Genomic DNA, 6223 nt, shown 5'->3' on the forward strand with positions numbered 1-6223 from the left:
AAAGCTGTTTAGAGTTGAACAAAGTTACACTCATTTTTAAAGTATTCCGACCACTTCCCCTGAGGTTTAAAACTCTTGCAAGGTGTTTTATGGTCATTTTAACTATCTTTTCTTGGCTTTCTAGTAAATTTGAACGTTTCCACTTTTGCTATATTTCTACATTTACTAGTCATTTGTGTTTTCTCCAGAACTGGTTTGGGCATCGTCCAGAAAATCCTGATGGAGTCATCATAGAATGAGAGAAAGGGAGGAAGAATTTTCCAGAGCGTGGGAGAACAGCAGGATAGGCAAATCAGGGGATGAGCGTGGAGGAGAGGGTGGGCCAGTGACAGCAGGGCCGATGCCCTCCCCTTGCCCTCATCTAGATTTCCTTAATCTCGCTTTGTTCTTTCTTCTTCCAGGGCTGGCTCCATTCTCTTTGGCCCTTGCCACTTTCCCAGAGGATAACATCCTTTAATCAGAACCTTTTCCCCGGCTCGGTGGCCCTCCCACCCAGGACTTGCCTCTCTCTCAGGTGGAGCAGTGTCTAAAGACATAAGGCGGTGAAAACTGGTAAACATCTCTTCCTGAAAAAAGAAAGGGAAAAAAAGTACTGGAATTTACTCTGACACACCAGTACTACCATTTTGCTCCAATATTGCAGCCACTAAATGTAAAATTGAATTCTCCCGTGTCCAGTTCTTCTCCTGAGGCATTACCAAAGCAATACGTCGCCCAGCCATTCTTTTTTTATTTTTCCACCCATTCTCATAGTTCTAAAATCTAAATTCTTTTCTCAGATTAAGCCAGAAAGTGATTTCCTCACAGAGATTCTGTACTTTGTGTTCATTGCTCTTACGGATTGTTGTCATGCTCTGTACAGGGTTTCCACTGAGCATCTTCAAAAGAAGTAGTTACTTAAATAACGCTCTTCTATGGATACACACATAAGTAGTAAACCGTAAAAGCTAGCGTGGGACAGACGCTCCCCAACCTCACAATAGCGATTACTTCCCACGAGGGAGGGAGGAAAAATGAGTGGGAAAGAAACACAACTGTATCTAAAATGTTTTATTTCTTCATTTAAAAAGAGGTTTAAAACATATTTGGAAAGACATCAAAAATATATCAAATCTGGGCACTAGATATTTTCTACAATACTTTTCCATATACCTGGAATTTAGAATCCAAAACTTAAACACATAAAGAGACTATCATACAAAGCTTCCTAATGTATTTGAGGGAAGTTATTGAAAATATTGCCCTCCGTAGCAGCACTTGTCAAGCTTTACTATGGGTACAAATCACTAGGAGATCTTGTTAAGATGTGGATCTCAGGGGGCCGCCTCGGTTGCATAGTGGTTAAGTTCGAAAGCTCTGTTACAGCTGCCCAGGGTTCACGGGTTCAGATCCCAGGTGCAGAACTACGCATCCCTCATCGAGCCATGCTGTAGCAGCGTCCACATACAAAATAGAGGAAGACTGGCACAGATGTTAGCTCAGGGGCAATCTTCCTCACCAAAAAGGAAAATAAATAAATGTGAATTTGAGGTTTGGGTGGGGCCTGAGATTCTACGTGTCTGACAAGTTCATGTATGATCTTGGACCAAGAACCACAATTTGAGTAGCTAGTTTCCACAGTACACCACAATGTCACTTTTTGATGAATGTATTAACAAAATTTCTCACATTCAGGAAAAGCTATGCTTATCTTCAATAACTGGTTGATATTTCCCCTGTAGATGTTGTAAATTTTGTTTCCCTCTTTGCCTCGGCCACTAGGAAGCTCACAGATAAATCTGTTACCTATCCCGAGAACTGCACAGGACTAAATACACACATTTTTATGAACTAATTTACTCTGTTTTTATTTTATTTTCCTACCTGTATTTCCCTTTTATCATAGTTCTTATACCTATACAATTTATTCCATTGTTATATATCTCTTTTTGTAAACTGCTTCACGTCTTCTCGGTAACGAAGTCTGGCATATTTGAATTAATTCATAACTAAGAGGCCAGTGTTTTAGAGAAGCTCACAGTCTTGAGGGGAAGAGGGACATATATAAAATTTAGATGGGCTATATAGAGCTATATAGGATCTATAGGATGGAGTATCTAACTCTGCATGAGAGTACCTAGAATGTTACTGTTAATAATATCACTCTTTCATTAATATTCGTGGTCACAATAATGATAGCAACTACTGATCGAATGTCTACCAGATGCCCAGAACTGTCTGGGTGTTTTATCTCATTCACCTCTTTCATCATTTATCACATGTAATCCTACCTAATAAGTCTGAAAAGTTCATATTATCATTGAACTTTAAAGGCTCATCAAGATTACTTATGCACTATATCAGGGCAGAGCCAGGTTTAAAAACCACATATGAGTGACACCAAGTCCCATGTTCTCATGATTATCATGACCCTCCACAGGCTCCACAGAGGAGAGAATGCTGAATCTGAGACTTAAAGGCTAAGAAGAGAAGTTGGAAGCTTCCAAGCAGACTAAGTGGGAATGGAAAAGGTGGAGGGAGAAGTTATTCCAGGTGAATAAAATAATAACACAGAAATCAAATGTGGGTGGAGTTTAAAGAAGGAAAAACTCAATAGTGTTAAATACACTGAGACACCAAGTGTGATAACAAGTGGAAAATTTTCACTGATTCTAAAATTATCATGTCATCCTTACCCTAAACAAGAGAAGATTCGGCAAAGTAGTGGAAAGACTGCAATGGGTAGAGATGAAGACATGGAGATGGCAAGAGCAGACTATACTTGCAAGAATTTTGGCTGAAAAGGCAAGAATCTGCAGGGGCCCCAGTACCATTCCTGGTACAGGAGTCAAGAACCTAGGCCCCTGTGTTAATCCAGGATTGGTGGTCTGCAAGGTGTCTACAATGGGAAAATAAGGCTGAAGGGAAAGTAAAGTACTTAAGATCATATTATTAAGGTGTTGTTCTTAGACTCTAAGAAAGGTAGGATGAAGAGTAAACCCAGAAAGGTACTGATGGACAAGGAGGAATAGCGAAGAGTTAAGGGAAGACGTCAGCGATTTCATAAAGTCGGAAAAAAAGTAAAATGGAAGGAAGATTCTGGGAGAGAGAGATGGTTATGTGGTTATTCTAAAAATAAATATTTTATTCTAAAAATAAAGAGATGAAGGTTTGACAATGGGAGGACATTCAGGGAATCTCAAAATCTAAGGTGGAGTGGTGAGGCTGGGTTGCTTTTGTGAAGTCAAAATGGAGGTATTCAAGTCTATAGATGGAGGAACTCTGAGGTGTGGGTCTCTCATAGGTTTTCACATAAACACTGTCATCCTTCAAGATCACGGGCAAGGGTTTAGGTACAGAGAAAGGCCGAATCATTTGCCAAAGTCTTTGTGTGTGGGAATGAAATCTGGGGAAGGCCCAAACAAGAGTATTAGAGGGCTTGTTAGTGGACGTGGGTTTACGTGAGGATGGAAATGGGATTGCCTGCAAGGAACAGCAAGAGGAGGCTGGAATAACGCTGACTTCTCACTGGGCTGTATAGGATGGACCATGGAAGAATAGGTAGCCCCTACTGTTACCATTAAATAAAGTGATATTCTGGAGTTTTGGGTGAAGACAGAAAGTAGATGTTCTGTGATGTGGTTGAGAAGTATGCCTGTTATCAAGTTATTGTCTCTCAGTTTTAAACCACCCTTCTATGCTCTGTTTTGTGGTTCTGGGGCTAGGACTGCAAACTACATTGTAGCTTTGCCAGCTGCTCCCTGTTAAGCTCTGACATTAGGGGACACCAGAGGGAGACTGGAAGGCTGGAAGAGGGAGAAGGGACTTTGTCCTTCCTGATTCTCTAGCTGGACCTCAGCAATGCTTGTTCAACCTGGCAGTGGATGTTTATCCCAGCAGCAGGAGGTGTCTCCAGTTGGTACTTTTTCCATACTCCTTGTCCAGCCTCATTGTTACCCTCGAAGACACCACCTCCAGCCAGATAGAGTCCCCTCCTTTGAGGTCCCTTTCCACCTCTGCATGGCTCTTCCTCCAGCTTCTAAACTGCAATAATCTCAACCTCTTAATAAAATTCATTTGATTGTAATTTAATTTATAGTAATTATTTTTAATAAACATGGGCAATTTCTAACAACTCCTTCAAAAATTTCTTGAAAATTTAAATATTTCAAACATAAAAATGCATAGAATATGAGTGTAAAGAATTCTTAACATGTTGCTATGTTTGCATTTTTTAAGAGAGAAAACACAAAAAGAGTTGAAGCCCTTTTGAATAAACCCCCGATTACATTTCCCTCTTTTCCTCCCTCCAAAAAGTTAATCAATATCCGGAAGTTGGAGTATATATTTCACATCCGTGTTTTTAACTACCTATATAGTTATCTATAAACAATAAATAATGTTTTTGTTTTTCCAAACTCTATAAAATGATATCATACTCTGTATGATTCCACAACCTACATTTTCATTTATCACTAGGTTTTCTAGTTTTATCCCTGTTGGTACGTCTACCCCTAATTTATTTACCTGAATTGATTTTATAATATTCTATTGCATGATAATGCTGCAGTTTACATAACAAATGGTCACTGATGGAAATTTAAGATGTCTCATTTTTTCCTATTGCAAAGAGTGCTGGAATAAATGTCTGTATGTTGCCTTGTATACTGTGGCAGAGTAGAACATTTCTTTTGTCCTCTCATCACTATCTCCCTTTCCTAACCTTTCCTGAAAGTATGTGCACTCTCCAATTTACTAGAGTGCCACGTATTCTGTAAGGTTATTGTTCCAAATTATTTTCACACAAGCAGAACGTAAAAGTTCCTACTTCTCCACATTCTTATCAAGACTTGATATTTTCCAGACTTTTAATTTCTGCCAACTCAATAGACATTAATAATATCTTACCATTCTTGTAATCTACGTTTCATAGTTCTAAGTATCTGTCATCTGTTTTTTGATATATTAGTTTGCCTCTTCTGAGAAGTCCTTGTTCATATCCTTTGCCCATTTTTCTATTGGGTCATGTGTATTTTTCTTCTTGATTTGGAGAAATTCTTTATATATGTTGTATGTTAATTCTTTATTACTTATACACACCACAAATATCTTCTCCCAGTCCTACTTTATCTTTTATAGAATCCTTTAATATACAGAAATTCTTATTATCTTAATATAATCAAATATATCAACCTTTCTCTTTATGATTTGTGGGTTTGGGTCTTAAGAAATGCTTTTATCCTGATATTATATTTTCTCCAATATTTTCTTCTAAAAGATTTAAACTTTAGCTTTTCACATTAAGATACTTAATTCACCAAGAATTTTATGTTGCTTTTTTTCCCCTGTGGCTTAACTACTTGTCCTAGTGTCATTTTTTGAGTAATAGATCGTTTCCCCACAGACCGATGGAGCAGTCTTTGTTCTGTCCCCACTCTCCATTTATGAAGGGGTCTCTATCTCGGCTCTCTATTCGGATCTGCTGTCTACTTCTGTTTCAATAACACTTCATCATGATTACAATAGCCTAATGGCACCAATATTTCCTCCTTCTTAATCTACAGAAAGTGTCTTGGTTATTCTTTGTGCTTTTCTTTTCCATATGAATTTTAAGATCAGCTTGTAATCTTCCCACAAACTCCTGGTGGAAATATAAATGAAACTGAATCTTCAGAGTTCCTTAACAAATGTTTTCCCATCTCATTCTCCCAACAAACCCAAAAAGGTAAATGGGTCGCTATTCCATTAGAGATAAAAAAATATATATATATTAGAAACATTTAGTAACTTGCTCAATACCATAGGGGAGGGCTGAGACAAGAACTTGGATTTCTAAATCGTGCCTGCGTGTGTGTGTGTGTGTGTGTGCGTGTGTGTTCGGTTTTTTCATTTATTTATTTCTAAAATTGTGAATATCCCTTTTTTCCAACAATAGCACTTCACAGTCCTTGGCATGGTAATCTATACAAAAGATTTACTCAATGCTTTGGTGATTTTGATCATAAAGAAGAAGAGAAAAACAAGAAGGACGTGGTGAATAGAGGGAAAAAAAGGAAAGACTCTAAAATTTTCTTCACCTGAACTTGCAGACTTTTCTCCAGTCGTGGTCTTTCTTCCCTCTAGCTCACCAGTCTTTTATTTACATAAAATGAGACTTTATTACACACGTCAGAGCAGTGATGAAACTGGCTTCTCTGCTCTCGCGCTGTGTTTTTAGTTAACTTGTGCGGGGTTCTGTGATAAA

This window comes from Equus caballus, chromosome 2, assembly GCF_041296265.1.
Source record: "Equus caballus isolate H_3958 breed thoroughbred chromosome 2, TB-T2T, whole genome shotgun sequence".
In the NCBI taxonomy this organism is placed as follows: Eukaryota; Metazoa; Chordata; class Mammalia; order Perissodactyla; family Equidae; genus Equus; species Equus caballus.